The sequence below is a fragment of the Ailuropoda melanoleuca genome, chromosome 15 (genome assembly GCF_002007445.2).
Source record: "Ailuropoda melanoleuca isolate Jingjing chromosome 15, ASM200744v2, whole genome shotgun sequence".
Classification (NCBI taxonomy): Eukaryota; Metazoa; Chordata; class Mammalia; order Carnivora; family Ursidae; genus Ailuropoda; species Ailuropoda melanoleuca.
The window spans coordinates 11,195,718-11,212,219 of NC_048232.1; the positions used below are offsets into that span (position 1 = coordinate 11,195,718).

Genomic DNA, 16,502 nt, shown 5'->3' on the forward strand with positions numbered 1-16,502 from the left:
AGAATTCGTTCTTTCTGATAGCTGAGTAATATTCCATTGTATATATGGACCACAGCTTCTTAATCCAGTCATCTGTTGAAGGGCATCTCGGCTCCTTCCACGATTTAGCTATTGTGGACAATGCTGCTATGAACATTGGGGTGCATATGGCCCTTCTCTTCACTATGTGTGTATCTTTGGGGTAAATACCNAGTAGTGCAATGACTGGATCATAGGGTAGCTCAATTTTTAACTTTTTAAGGGAACTCCACACTGTTTTCCAGAGTGGCTGTACCAACTTTTTAAAAAAGATTTTTATTTATGTATTTATTTGAGAGAGACAGCACAAGTGGAGGGCCAGAGGGAGAGGGAGAAGCAGACTCCCTGCTGAGCAGGGAGCCCGACAATGAGGGGCTCGACCCCAGGACCCTGGGATCAGGACCTGAGCCAAAGGCAGACTCTTAACCAACTGAGTCACCCAGGGCCCCCAAGGGTATGTCCCATTTTATTTATCCATTCATCTGTCAATGGACCCTTGGGTTGCTTCCCCCTTTTGGCTTTTGTGAATAATGCTGATATGAACATTGATGTACAAATACCTGTTTGCGTTACGTCTTTTCAAAGTAAACTTTTTCTTTGAAATGTAATTTATGCATTACCTTTTTGGTGACCATAATATACTTCCAATTCACATTGAACCCTAACTTGTTATCCAAAACCCCTGATGTTTTAAATGTAACAAGTATGGATTTTGTCATTGACCCTTGTCCCTTTTGTCCTGAGTTGTTAATTTTTGTGCACCTAATTGTATATTTAATCTTGTTTGATCAAGTTCACCAAATCAGCCTGTCAAGACCTTTTAGAATTCCGAGTCTTTCATCTTGTTTAATTTTGGGTCATTCACCAATACGATCATATTTTATATATCTCTATACAAGCCTCCAAGAGCTGTGGGTGCTGCTGGAAACCCCCCCTGGTTGGCGTCTCTCTCCGGGTCTTGCTGTGCTGTCATATACCCATTTATACAGTTTTTCTCACCTCTGGTTCCATTCTTCATTTTGTTCATAATGAAACGTATCACCCTCCGACATGCATGTCTGCACATTTTCATGCTCTAACAGTCTCCAGACTTGCTTACAATGGGGCTAAGCCAGACTGGTCATACATACTCTTCAGTTTTTTGGGGTAGGGATGGTAGCCACCAGAACGTTGTAGTTGAGTGAGGATTAGCTATTCTCATACAGCCTCATGACCAGCTTACAATGAGAGCCAAGTTTCTGAACAAATTCAGCATCAAGACACTTCTTAAACAAATGGGTATTAGCAGTCAGGCAGAATCTAGCCCGTATGTTCCATTCTGTCACCTGAAGTCCCAGCTCTGTGTCCTCTTAGGTGCTCTGACCACCAGTTAGGATGAAAGCTTCCCTTGAAGCAAAGTTGCCAATATTCANGTTCCATTCTGTCACCTGAAGTCCCAGCTCTGTGTCCTCTTAGGTGCTCTGACCACCAGTTAGGATGAAAGCCTCCCTTGAAGCAAAGTTGCCATATTCCAAAAGCAGGATTCCATTTCCCTTATGATAGGCATCAGACAGACCAGAAATCCTCCAAACCAATGGCTGGACCATTTTGGGATCAAGTCTAAGGGTACAGGCCCTAGGCCTTGTTGGATGGAGTCTTATACCCTGTCTGTTCAAGGATAGGGACCATCTAAACTATTTTACCCCATTCTTAATGCTCATCATGCTAATTAACCACTGATTTCGTGAAGAAAAAAAATCATTCCTCATATTCATTTTGCTAGTTAACAGAGGAGCTAATATTATTCAAATATAGATAACAGAAGCGGTTCTAGTTGGCTGCTCCTGGAGTAAGGACTTCTTTCTTTCTTTATTTTTTTTAAAGATTTTATTTATTTATTTGACAGAGAGAGAGAGACAGCCAGCAACAGAGGGAATAGGCAGGGGGAGTGGGAGAGGAAGAAATAGGCTCCCAGTGGAGGAGCCTGATGTGGGGCTTGATCCCAGGACTCCAGGATCACGCCCTGAGCTGAAGGCAGACCTTAACGACTGAGCCACTCAGGCANAGAGGGAATAGGCAGGGGGAGTGGGAGAGGAAGAAATAGGCTCCCAGTGGAGGAGCCTGATGTGGGGCTTGACCCCAGGACTCCAGGATCACGCCCTGAGCTGAAGGCAGACCTTAACGACTGAGCCACTCAGGCACCCCTGGAGTAAGGACTTCTTGGTCAGGGTGCTAGCTGACCAGCTCAGGATACAGAGATATAATTTACATATAGTAAAGATGACAAATCTCAGAATTTTTTAACCCATGTAAGGACCCCCAGATCAAGATGTAGACCATTTCCAGCACCCTTGAAAGCTACGTGGTACCTTTTTCCTCAGTCAGAATAATGCCCTTCCTTCCCAGATGTAATCTCTGTTCTGACCTCTGTCACCACAAATTAGTTTTGCTGATTTTAATTCCATATAATGGAATCATACTTAAGTTTTGTGAGGTTCCTTCATGTTGTATAAATTGTTCATTTTCCCCCCCTATTGCTCTGTGGTATTCTATTGTATGAAATTTAGATACCCATTCTATACTTGGTAGATATTTGATTATTTCCAGTTTGGGGCTATTGTGAATAAAGCAGCTAAAAATATTCTTGAACATGTATTGATGAGTTATTGATTAAGGTAACTAACTGTCGGGGCGCCTGGGTGGCACAGCAGTTAAGCGTCTGCCTTTGGGTCAGGGCGTGATCCCGGCGTTGTGGGATCGAGCCCCACACCAGGCTCCTCCGCTAGGAGCCTGCTTCTTCCTCTCCCACTCCCCCTGCCTGTGTTTCCTCTCTCGCTGGCTGTTTCTATCTCTGTCGAATAAATAAATAAAATCTTTAAAAAAAAAAAAAAGGTAACTAACTGTCCCTAGAATGGGTTTATATTCACGAACACAAAGACAACTTCATATAGTCCATGACACATGGTTTTGAAGTGTATTAAATGGATCATACAAAACTACCAAACAAAGGAATAGAGTCTAGTGTATTTGTATTTAGCAAAGTATATGCTGGAACAAAAGGAGATCATTGCTTTTGTGCTCCTTGACTGTAATAAACATTCTAAGCCAGAGGGTCAGCTTCCTGAGAGCCGAGATTCTCATGTGAAAGTATGTTGTTTCCTCATGCCTTCTCTAGGAGGGATGGGAAAAGGACCTTTTCATTAATTCTGCAAATAGGCGTCATTTTCTAATTTTAGGTTGTCACTGTGAAAAAAAAGTCATGAATTACTAAAAAAACTCTGAGAATATCAACTACTTTTGGGGGTCCCCTGCATTGGAATGAATAAGGTTTTTAAATATTCATTTATGTTTTTCTTTCCATGTCATTTTGGGTATTGTGATGAAAAGAAAGTATTTGCTGCTGATTTAGAATCCCTGAATACTCTTATAAAAATTTAATTTCACCCATATTAACTAGGCTTTCAAGGCTTTTTTAGAGGGCCTGTTTTCCTCTAATAGGTTACTAGAGGGAAAATCTGTTAGCTTAGAAAATTGATGGATGGAAGTACCATAAGGAAACTGAACTCTGGCTACCATTGGGGGATGCTGCATCGATTTAAAATTTCAAAGGGTCTGTGTTTTATGAAAGTGAAGAATCAGGTTAGCGCTACTCTTGAGAAGAATGGAAAAAAATTCTAGTGCCCTGTAGCACACACGTACATTGAAGCTATCACCACCTCTTTACAGTGTCTAATGATATTTCTTAACAACCCCACAGTGTAAACCAACATTACAGATGTCCTGTTCTGGGAGTCCCCCCCACCCACACACACACCTGCACGCACACTGGGGTGACATCTACACAAGGTTGGCATTGGAGCCTTGCGTGTAACACCAGAGCTGCAGAAACTACCAGACGTGCGGCAGTCTGTGAGGCGGTGGTTGAAGGATGGTGTCCGTGTGCAGCGGGTGCCGTGTGGTTGTTAAAAGAGAGTGATGATATGTGTTCTGACATGGAATGGTGTGCAGATACCTTGCCATGTGAAAGAAACAAGCTGGAGACTGGTATATAGACTATGGAACATTTATGTAAGAAAGGTGGGGATCTGGATATATACAAGGGAATTTGCTTATATTTTCATAGAGAAACGGTGGAAAGATAAACAAGAAACGAATACCGATGTGGATCTATAGCAGTCAGCAGGGAACGTAGTGGTTGGGAGAGGTGTGGGAATGGCTCCGTCTGCATGTATCTTTTTTTTTTTTTTAATTTTATTTATTTATTTGACAGAGACAGCCAGTGAGAGAGGGAACACAAGCAGGGTGAGTGGGAGAGGAAGAAGCAGGCTCCTAGCGGAGGAGCCTGGTGTGGGGCTCGATCCCAGAACGCTGGGATCACGTCCTGAGCCCAAGGCAGATACTTGACGACTGCGCCACCCAGGCGCCCCTGCATGTATCTTTTATATTGTGTTGGCTTTTGGAATCATGCAGAAGACAACCCACCAACAAAAGTAAATCTGTCTGGGCATGCCCCTTGACATTGAACTAGACCATGAGCAGGTGGCAGAGTGAAGCCGGTTGAATGCATCATGAAAGGGTGAGGTCATCCACTCCATTTCCTTTCTCAGAAGCTCTCAAGTTCAGTCCTTCAATCACAGGTGCTTGCTGAACCGGTCTGCCAGTCTAATGTGCCAGGCACTATTTCAGGTGCTGTCAGTGGGAGCCTTAAGGTCCAAGCTTTCATGGAGCGGCTTGAAGGGACAAACAGCAAGGAGATAATGAACGAGGGGGAGAAGCCTCATGCTGCTGGGCCCTGGCGAAGGAGGTGAGAGCAGTCCCTGCTGAGGTCAGGAGGGAGGTTAACTGCTGATCTCTATTCCTGCATGTTCGAGCCATGTTTGTGTGTAGTATTGTTGCACATAAGGTGATAAAATGGGGTATATTCTCACTTTCATTCTTTGGCTACAGTGCTCAGGATGTCATTTTACCATAATCTCATTATCCCTTCAGTTAAGTTTCAAAGAAAGAAATAAATACATTTTAGCAGTCACTGTACCCTAATCTACTACGACGTTGGCAGGAGACCAGATTTAGATGAATAAATCAAAAGTAGATTTGACCGTTATAGTTGTCTTCACAACAGTGGGGCTGTATCGGGGATCATGTTATCTCTATGATTTGTGACTATAACCATAGGTTATTAAACAGACAAGATATTACTCTGACAAGTCTGTTATTTTTTTCCACTCAGAAAGTGGTTAAATGTAAATCGTCCCTTTACTGTGACATATTAGCTATAGAAAATTGAAACACGCACAACCTTCCCCCCCCATAGTGCTCACGTTCCATGTTATCTTCAAGACAATTATTTTCTGAAAATGCTATAGAGATGTTCCCATGGTAGATGATGTAGACATTTGCAACATTTCTCCTCTGTTTATTTTTTTTTTCCTCATTCTGGTCTTTTACTGGCAGATTTCTCTTTCATTGTTTCTGAGTCAGATGAAATATTAATATGGTTATTTTTTAAAATTTCAATGATGACATGATTTTTTAAAGGGAGAGATTTTTTTTTTTCTCTCTGTTCCTTTCAGTTGCATTAAGTTTTGGTGAAACTGGAGAAACAGAGATCAAAGGCCTGCAGGAAATTGTGACGGTCAACGTGCTTCTCACATCTCCACTTCTCCCACTGCTTAAGTCTTGCTCCAATTTGACGGAATAAAAACACAGAGACTGGCAGCCAGAATTGGGAGCAAAGACCCCTTTGGCAACCAAAGACCAAAATATGGATCTAGCTGGAGCCAGCATATTCACAAACAATCGTAAGTTTGTGATTTAGTTAAGAAAGCACCAGAAGTCAGATTTAAGTCAAAAAAAAAAAAAGCCGAATAATGCAGATCCTTATTTTATGATACCAATAAAGTACTCTCTGTAGAATAGTAAGGAAAAGCTCAGAGGTCCCAGGGGCCCTCTGTCATCCTAGGGGATGCGTGGAGAGGTGATGGCCATGGGGGCTTGCCAGTGTGTTTTCCTGTTGCCCATTGCTTAAGAGACTTGGGCCATCTGGGAGGACTGGCCACTTGGAGACTTTGTCAGAGCCGTTCTCTCTTGGAATCTCTGGGCAAACTCAGAAGGATGTGGTCTCTGCTTCTTGGTAGGTGAGCTCTTTTACTCTGCCGCCTGTCCTGGCCTTACAGGGGTGTATGACCTCCCTGGGCCTGGCTGTGGGAGTCACCAGACCTGCTCCCTGATGGTGTGACTGTTCGCAGCATCCATTGTTAGCACAGCCAGGCCACTTTGCAGGGAGTGAAGTTCATTATGCGGCTACGCGCAAGCGTGGTGCAGGGAATCTGGGCACCGTGAGGGTCTATGTCCGGTGCTCACGCTAGGTTGTGTTTTCTTTCTGAAGTTCATTTCCAGAGAGGAAATAAGAACCACAGGGATGCAAAGGTGAGAAAGGACGATGGAGCGAATTCTCTGATGCCTTTTGCTGTGTGGGGGGATGTTTGTAGAGTAAGTGTGTCCAAAACAGTGGAGCAGCCTGTTAAATCTCTCTTAATTTTGGGGGTGTTCTTCCCCATGACTGTGGTCCCTCCATGCTTCTACTAGAAGACTAGCCACACCGGGTGGAGACTGCATTGCTTTGCCACAGCAGCTTTGGAGGAAGAAGTTTGTTGCCCCTCACAGAAACCAAAGAATTGCTTTTCTTGGAAGCAACTCCGTTTTCTAACCACACAGTAAACTGTTCTCTGGTGTCCACTTTGCCTGAATATTCTCAGCCAACACTTCTTATATCTTCTGCACACAGCATGATCCCTGGCTCCTTGCTGAGTCAGCGAAAGATGGGTGAATGTTTCGGACAGTTTTCGTGTTCCGCCAAAGCCCAAATTCTGTTAATTTCATGACAAATTTTTCATATTTTACCGCATTGACAGTTTGGCCTCCTAAGAGTTTTTTAAACTGCTGCCGGGCATTGACCATATTTGTGGGAGTCTCAAGGCAGTCCGACAGAATGGGTGTAAAATACAATAGTCACGAGGACAACAAAAATAGCTGATATTTGTATATCGCATCAGAGTTCACGACAGGTGATTTCTGTGTCGTGTGTGTTTTTTTCAACAGGCAGTGAATTAGAGGACAGGCCCAACAGGCTCAACAGGCCAATTTGAGTCAAGGAGCTTTTATTTCTAACCAGTGGCAGTAATGGGGTCCTTTCATGTTGGTGAAAAGTCAGAGGGCAGCACTTAGCAGCATGGACAAGGGACATTCTGAGTGGGCTGGGGAGAAGTGGTGCACATCACACCAAAGAGGGTGCATCTCTTGGCAAAATTCTGTTTGCAAACAGCAGCTGAAATTTGTGTCAGGAGCAAACTTATTTCCTGCCTGATTGGGTTAGGGAAACAAAATAAGCTCTAAGAGGTTTTATGGTTTGTTTGTGTTTTTTTAAGATTTTATTTATTTATTAGGGAAAGGGAGAAGCAGATTCCCTGCTGGGAGGTGGAGGGCTCCTTTCAAGGCCCCCAGGTCACAACCTGAGCCCAAGTCAGATGCTTAATGACTGAGCCACCCAGGTGCCCCTCTAAGAGGTTTTTAACAAAATATTATATGTGTATAAATGTATCACGTGTTGGTGTTTATTAGTATTTATTAGTAAATTTGGTCATACAGTTATATTCAGAAGTTGCCCCTTTTAAGTAAACAAAATTCATAACCCGCCAGCACATTTTGTATCTATATCAACCGATTTTCTCATGTCTGAAGTTGCTGCTGGTGTTTTCACTACCAAATTCCTGGTGCTTTTTTTTCCCCCCAGCCTAGGGCCCATGACTTGAAGGATGTGATATTAATGCAGAGCTGGGCTCCAAAAGCCTAGTTAAAATATATCTCAAAACAGTAATTAAAGTCACTGGCTGTTCCCTGTCTTCTTCCTATGATTGTTGAATGACTCAGTGAGGAATTGATTGATGTGCAAACACCTAGCACCCACCTTGGTAGATGGGTGTTCAGTAAGTTGATATTTTCCCTCACCCTCAGTGCTGTGCCTGCCTTCCTTCCTTCCTTCCTTCCTTCCTTCCTTCCTTCCTTCCTTCCTTCCTTCCTTTCTTCCCTCCTTCCAGTTGGCTCCATGTCCAATGTAGGGCTTGAACTCACAACCCTGAGAGCAAGAATTGCCTGCTCTGCTGCCTGAGCCAGCCAGGCGCCCCTCAGTAGTGCTTTTCAGCCTTCCCCTGAGTACTCTCAAGTGCAGAGAGTGGTAAACACATGAACTCGGGTGTCTCTGGGTGTTTCACCGACTCCTGCTGAGAAACACCGATGTTCTAGGAAGATGTGCCATTGTCACCTTGTGGCTCCACCTACTTCCTGACACACATACTATAATTTGAGAAGTTCAGTATTAGTGGCTAATGTTGGGCAAGGTGGAAGGGAGTGGTCAATGTGTTCACCCCAAACATGTTTTGTCGTGTTTGATATTCTTTGAAATTTGGCCACTTATATATGGTTTATAAGGTCATTCTCTTAAGCGGTTTAGATTAAACAGCACACCCATTCCCCAGTCACTCTGGACATTGAGCAGGGAATCATCATTCTTAAATTCTGCATCTGTGTGTACAGCTAAAATGTGGACTTCTGATGAGAACACACTGTACTTCATGTTCTGTGGATTTTAGTTACATGCAGAGCTTTAATGGTGGCTTTCTTATTGAAGAGTAAGATAATGGGACAACATTTCTTTACTAACTCAGAGCAATGAAAGTAAAAAAGAAATCCTGCTCATCTGGGCATTTCTGTAGCAGCTGCTAATTACAGATGATCCTCAACTGCCCATGAATTCAGGGATTCTTGTAGGTAATGTAAATTCTTTGATAATAAAAAAATTTCACTTTAGTTGTTAGTTCTTGTTTCTGTGGATCCAATTTTATTTTAAAACCGACTTTTGACCGAAGAGGTAACCTTGTGAGCAATCACCACATTCTCTATCTAGGTATCTTATTTAATCATTGCTTCAGCCCGGCCATGTGGGTATTACCCCCTTGTTCTAGATGAAGAGACAGAGGTGCAGGGAGGCTAATGCAGGGCCACCCACTGAGTCATGGAACTGGGCTCTGACCTCACCTCTCTGACTCAAGACTCATTGTTTCTCTTCCAAACTACTGCCTGTCCACTGGTAGAAAGATGGTAAAATATTCTGTAAGATAGGAGGAGGCCCAAAAAAGGCTAACATAATCGTGAATCATCAGTTCCTGAGTAACCAAGAATTGACAGATATTTGAGTTAGCTTTCGTTTCTTCATACAAAATTATTGACAAGTATTGTAAGGAGCAAATGAGGTAATGGATTAGAAATACTTTGGTATGTACAACCTGCTCTAAATATACGAAGGAAGATTGTCAGTCCCTGCAACCTCGGCCCTTTGAGAAGAATCTGTGCCTGGGATTGTGCCTTTGGCCACTCTGAGTTACAGGATGGTCGCTGTGATAGCTCTGAAGGGCTGTTGACACGAATGGAGACCTGTATCTGGTCTAGACAAACAACAGCTGCCAAACAAAGCAAGGCTTTGGACGAGGATTGTCATGGCCAGGAGCATATTTTCTTGTTTAAGATCTCTGGAACTTTCCTGCTAAAAGGCACACCAGGTTTTGGTAACTTATTTTTAAGCAAACCAAGTACTGTGTTTCCCCTTCAGACACTTGAGAAACTTGCTCGTAAATCCATGCGGAGCAGAAGGAATGGAAAGAGGCTGCCATGTTGAAGTGTGTAGAAAGTAGTGAGTTGGTGGTTGGGAACCCACCCTCATGTTTTCTTGACAGGTGGGACTCTGGGCATTGATGAATTGTGACTTGAGCAATGTCTGAACCCAAATAGTGCAATTGCTTAACGTGTGCCTAAATATCTTTACTTCTGTTAAAAATAATGAAATTGTCAGTTACACCAGGGCCGCCCTCAATGACTTTTCTCTGATCCCTGTTCACTTTCTGAGAACATCAGTTGAGACAGACCCTGTAGTGCCTGGTACAGTGACCGGCACACTGAGGGATGACATACATACTTGTTGAATATGCATATTCCAGAAGCATCTACTAGAAGCCAGGCTCACTTTGTAGGCGCATCTGTGAGTGGGATGACCTCTTGATTGGTTTTTATTCACGTGAAGCTTATAAAATATGTTCTTTGGCGTTTTTGAAAATTGAAATTTGATTGAGGTAATTGTAGATTTACATGAAGTTATAAGGAATAATATGGAGAGATCCTGTGGACCCTTTATACAGTTTCCCCCAATGGGGGAAATTTTTCTGACCAAAGAATAACACAGTATCACAACCAGGATGTTGACATTGTCATGTCATTCATATGATCTGCTGATCTTGTTCAAATATTATTTTAAAGATTTATTTATTTTGAGAGAGAGAGTACATGAGCAGGGGGAGGGGCAGAGGGAGAAGAGAGAGAGAGATTCTCAAGCAGACTCCATGCTAAGTGGGGAGCAAATCTCGGGGTTTCATCCCCCAACCCCGAGGTCTTGACCTGAGCAAAAACCAAGAGTTGGATGCTCAACCGACTGAGCCAGCCAGGCGCTCCTGTTCAAATATTTTTTTAGAATGCTTTTAAAATGGTGAAGTATGATTGGGGAGAAAAAAAAGCCAGATTGTAGGCTCCTGTGGCAAAGGTGGACCCAGAACTTTGTGAACATGTGTTGTGGCGAGGCTGATTTCCAGCTGCAGAGGAGAGCTGATTGCGGGATGACTACGGGGTCCCCCGTGCGGGAGGAGAGGTTTCCCAGAGCAGCAGGCTTGGGGCTGAGGACAGTATGAGCCTGGAGTCTGTTTGGCAGCCCAGAGGCAAGGAGGGAGTGTTGTTCTGCATTTTCCAGGGCTGAGGTGGCCACTGGTGGGTGCTCTTCCCACCCGTGACCTCCCTGCTCCAGCCACGCGGCGGGAACACGTGCCGAGGTTTAGGCTTACAGGGGCCCGAAGTCTGGTCTACACCCAAATCCCAGACCACACCCGCCCCCCCCCTTCTGAACCAGAATTTCCAGAAGCCTTGAGAATTAGCCTCAGTCTGTCATTCTTTCCTTTTGTGTAGTTGTTTTTCTTATTGGATTCAGGCGAGCGAATAATGAGGTATTGGAGGGCTGGTGGTGCCTCTCTTTACTCATGATTTAGCAGTCTCTTAACCAAATCTCATCTGCCCGGTGCAGCCCGCAAAGCATCGTGCTGGAAAGGTGGGTCATTAATGCTGATGGAAATGAAGTCAACTTCTCCCTAGGGAGACATTTGCAGGGAATGAGGACCTTCAGGTCCCCTGATACTAAGGAGGCGGGCGAGGAGAGGGCTAGTGGTGCAGAGGGCAGGAGCCCATTATGTTTCCGGGACCCTTGAAGCCCAGGGTCCCACTGAGCCGAAGGAGCTTCTCTGAAGTGGGAACATGGCATTGTTTCTATTTAGGGAGAGAAAAACCACCCAGTAGTTTTTACACTCCCAAAATGAATCCAGCCTTCTAGGTTAGCCCCCCTCCACCACCCCCTGCACCCTCCCCTTTTCCTACATAAAAGCCTCTGGGTTTCAGCCTGTATAAGTAATTAACTCACAGTTAACTCTTCCCTCTGAGCCAGGCCTTCCCTTAGCGGTGGGCAGGCTGCTGGCATTACCATCACTGCTTTCGCTGGGGCAGAGCCAAGAAAGGCAACATTTGCATAATATTCCCTTATTTGGTTGGCCACCTTCTGCCACAGATCTGGAAAATAAAAGACACACCTTTCACAGGAATTACTAGTTCTTAAATAACTACCTAACAACTGCTTACTAAGTGGGAACCCTGAGAAATTTTTCCAGGAAAAGCTAATATAATAAAATGCTTTGGCAAACGTGCTTATAGTATAATATTATTTAATAAGGTTTTAAGAATCCGGTTTTTAAATTTGCAGCTTCTGGAGAAAATAACGTTTTATTTTACTTGGAGAAAAATTTAGTTGAACTGACCCTTTCAAGGGATTTGGAAGATGCACGTGTTTAATTTTTCTTTTAAGTCTTTTTATATAATCAGTTCTCACAGAACCTTGTTATTCCTGGCAGATCTTTTTTATCCCTCTGTTCTCACTTTTTTCGTTTACCAGGTTATTCTTTTTCTTTTCTTTTCTTTTTTTTTAAGTATTGAACATTTTCTTCAGAGCATATTCTGATATTTTAGTCAATAGATGAATACCAGAAAGAAAGGATGTTGAATTTCTGCTTCATTGCTCTGGATTTTTCTTTGGATCCAAGGATATGTCTCAATGATTCCAAATGTTTACATATTAGTAAGCGAACAGATAATTAGTTTTTTTGGATTGTTATGGAATGTCCATTGTTATATAAATGCAGCTAGCCTTAAGGGCTACATTTGCCTCCCAGATTTTATGATGACTTTCTCGAATGCTTTTGAAAACTGTGACTCTCTATATAGTACACGTGGCCTTGCTTTATAAATGAAAAAAAGTGTGCTTCCACCCCTTATATGATAAAGACTTGAAGAAGAATATGAAAATTGGCTCTCATCCTCAGACATAACCACTGTTAAGTTATAAAAATGTATTTTCCAATCTTTTTCTATGCATAGTTAACACAATTACTTTCCTACTGTGTATTGTTTCTTGTATTTGTCATTAAATGATATATTCTGGGCATTTTCTCATATTGTAAATCTTTCCCCCCAATACTGAATATGCCATTTGAATCCTAGGAAACCCAGTCCTAGCTTGAAGTGTGCACCATGGCCTCGTGTGCCCCCACCTCTGTACTGACCGGGGCCCCAAGGTGTGTGTGGAGGGGAGGGAGTCCCACTTGCCTTCCCGAAGTCAGAGCGCTGTAAGCATCCTCTCTTCTCTCTCTGCTCCCTCTCCTCTTTTTCCCCATGTGTGTTTTCCTATGTTTATTTTTAGTTCTTTCTCATTGGCCAGTATCGATCCGAAGCTGGGGGCTGAGTGGCCATTCACTGATCATGGAGTCTCTGCCCGTGGGCAGGCCCACTGCAGGCTGTGGGGAGCAGGCTGGCTCCTCCTGGGAAGTGGGACTTAGCCCCGATGTGCATCAGTGTGTTCTGTACCCCGGGGGGTGGGTGGCTGCCTTTATGATTCTCTGTCACGTTTCCTTTTGGGCCCTGGATCATGTGTCCTCCTTGTTGACTTCTCACTGGAAACAGCACCTGATTGAAGATGGTGAACCTGTATTTTAGTGGCTGGCCTGGGGCTGGCTTTGCCTATCAGGTGACCGACCATGTACATCGTGTCCTGGCTCTTTGACTAGAGCGTAGCAACCCAAAGCCCGAGGATCCACAAGTCAGGAGCTCACCTGACTGCCAGGCTGCTGGCCAAGGCCCTTTTGCTTGTAAGTTCCTGAGAATCAGGAAAGCAGGGCTGGAGCACTCCTCCCCACAGCCTGGGCTCTCCACCCACCTCTCCACCTGCCAGACTGGTCTCCAATTTCTTCCTTGATTGCTAGTGTAGAACAAGGACAGAAACGTTGAAAAGGCATGATTTGGAGCTTGACTGCAAGTCCCCATTTAATGTGAGAAGTCTCTGCCTTTCTTACCCTCCCCTTTGTTAGGACACAGCCACTTTGGGCCTGTAATTCCCTTTACTGAGTTGTGAGGGCGTGTAAAGATACAGACAGCATGCTGTCCATGAGTTTCCTCATCATTGGTCTTTCTTGATCTAAATTTGTCACGTGCATTGATGGTTTGGGCCCTGGTGAGACCCATGAGCCTTGGTGGCCTGTATACAGCATCCCTGTGTTCTTTGAGTCTTTAGTTCCTGTGATTAAAAACCTTGCTTCTCCTCCTCTTTCCTGAGTGCACCTCTCTTCCTCCATAGAGGCCTCATGAAACTCTGTTCCTGCTGTCCCACCTGTTTCCTTCCTTCCCCCCTTCATTCCTGGGCTCAGTCTCACACTTTTACTACACAGCATGCATTCACTCCTTCATTCATTCATGATTGTGCCAGGCCCGTTGCTTGAGGCTCAGTGTACAGTGGTACACAGCACAGTTCCTCCTCCCAGGAGCCTGCTGCTCATTACCTGGGGAGCCAGGTAAGCAGGTAAGTGTCCAAGGTAGGAGTCACAAGGGTCAACAGAAGCCCAGGAAAGTAGGTGTAAGCCCCTGTGGGAGTCAGGAAAGCCATCAGTGGTGAAGTGACGCCACTTAAAGCGTTTTCGAGGCCAGTGTGGGGCAGAGGGAAGAGAACGAGCAGGCAGAAGGAACCGCACATGTGGAGGCTGGAGGCATTCACAGTGTTGGCGTGTTCATGGAAATGAGCCATGCGGAAAGCAAGGTCAGAAGTTGCACTGGGAGAAAGTAGGCTGTGGCCATATCATGAAGGCCCTTGTAGAGCAGAAGGGTCACAACAGTTAACACTTCCATGGTCCTTACTAGGCGCAAGACACTGAGCATTTTACAAACATGGGTTCATTTACCCCTCATACCACCTCTAAGAGGTAGGATCTATTGCTGTCTTCATTTTACAGATGAGAAAACTAAGACCGGAGAGGCTGGGATGGACAGAAGGTCCTCTGGACAGCAGGGTGGAGCCTGCCTTTGGGCCAGAGTGTTCGCTGTGTAAATGCACAGCCCAGGGCTTGCTCTCCTTGACGCCTAGCGGTCACATCTCACACTCCAGAGCTGGACTTCATCCTGCGGGCCTCGGGCAGTGACGGGAAGGGGTTAACTCGTGGAGGAAAGGATCTGCAATTTGTACAGATCATTCTTTAGAGACAGATGGAGATTTGATCTAGGAAGACTGCGTAGAAGGCCCTGCCGTTGTTGTGTGGGAATCTGGTGGAGCGTCTTGTAGAATGGCTTTCTCAGAATTCTATATCCTGAAAAGGCAGCTCTGGGGCCTATTTTTAAACCAATGCTAGTTTATAATGAAACATGTCCTCTATGCTAATAGAATTGAATGTGTGAATTAAATAATCAATATGTTTATGTGATTTGGAGTATTTTGCTATACAATAAGAAGAATTGTTTTTTTATTAGACACTTTCCTTGAGTCACTTTGGACCTTTCTTCCACTTCTAGGTCCAATGGGAGGCTGGCTGTTTTGCTAACAGTACCCTTGGGGAAGCCTCTGGCTCCTCTGTGATGGGGTCCCTAACAGGTACCTCTTCCAGGCGTCTTTTTTTTTTTAAACCATTATTTAAATCGTAGTATGGGGGCGCCTGAGTGGCTCAGTTGGTTAAACGTCCAACTCTTGGTTTTGGCTCAGGTCATGATCTCAGGGTCATGAGATCGGTCCCCACACTGGGCTCCTTACTTAGCTCGGAGTCTGCTTGAGATTCTCTCTCTCCCTCTACTTCTGCCCCTCCCTCTGCTTACACACGTGCTCTTTCTTTCTCTCTCTCTCTCAAATAAATAAATAAATAATCATCTTAAAAAAATAAATAGTAAAATATACATAACATATACTTTACCATTTTAACCATTTTTACATGTACAGTTCAGTGACATTAAGTACGTTCACAGTGCTGTGCAACCAACTATCACCACCATCTATTCCTAGAACTCTTTTTGTCTTCCAGAACTGAAACTCTCTACCAATTAAACAATAACTCCTCATATCCCCTCATTCTCCAGCGCTTAGAACCCACATTCTAGTTTCTGTCTCAGTGTAGGTAACTCATGTCAGTGGGATCGCATAGTAATTGATCTTTCACGTCTGGCTTATTTCACTTACAACAATATCCTCAAAGTTCATCCATTTTGTAGCAGGTATCAGAGTTTCCTTCCTTTTTAAGGCTGAATAATACTCCACTGTAATGAGAGATGACATTTTGTTTATCCATCCAACTATCGGTGGGTGCTTGGACTGCCTCCAGGTTTTGGCTGTTGTGCACAATGCTGCTGTGAACATATGCCAGTAGCTGTTCAAGTCCCTGCTTTCAATTCTTTCGGGTATTCATGCGGTTTTACTCCCTCCTAGGTCTGACCTTGGGAGCTGTAATGTAGTTGTGCTCATGGGCGTAGAAATTGCCTCCTTCTGCCTCCCTTTACTACCCTGTCAAATGAATCATACTTAATATAGTAGTAGACGTAGATTTCAGGAAGAGTAGGTTGTAGAGTGGGTTCTCCTTCCCACTTTGAGGGAACAGGAAGCATAGTGGACATTAAACAGAAAGCATTCATTGGCAAACCCCGAGCAGGAGGTCACTGCTCCCTGAGCTTCTGTGGAAGTGTGGGTGGAGGGGAGGGGGATGGGAGGGTAGTGAGGGAGGGACAGGGCTGGGGTGGCGGGAGAGGCAGTGCCGACTGGGGCCCAGTCTAAGAAGTAGAATTTAGGGCATTCGTGAGTTTGCACTTCATGGTAGGGCATTAGGAAGAGAGAAGAGTTGGGTGAATCCCAGATTTCTAGCTCAGGTGGCTAAATTGTCCCCGGAACTAGGATGACTAGCAAAGGAGGGGTGCTGGGAGATCGCAGAGCATGCATCTATTTTGGACCCCTCCAAAATAGGGGGAGAAGCTCCATGGGCCTGCCGATGATGTGCAGGGTAAGGGTCATT

General features: G+C 44.4%; 1 protein-coding gene and 1 non-coding gene across 2 annotated transcripts in view; both read left to right on the forward strand.

The window, feature by feature from the left end:
• The window catches only part of CAMK1D (calcium/calmodulin dependent protein kinase ID), a 431,244-nt gene that overhangs the window by 77,840 nt on the left and 336,902 nt on the right, over positions 1–16,502 (forward strand). The gene's annotated exons all lie outside the window — the stretch shown is intronic.
• On the forward strand, positions 3,612–3,742 carry LOC117796521. The gene has a single exon (XR_004621080.1). It is a non-coding gene; the product is annotated as a U6atac minor spliceosomal RNA (small nuclear RNA).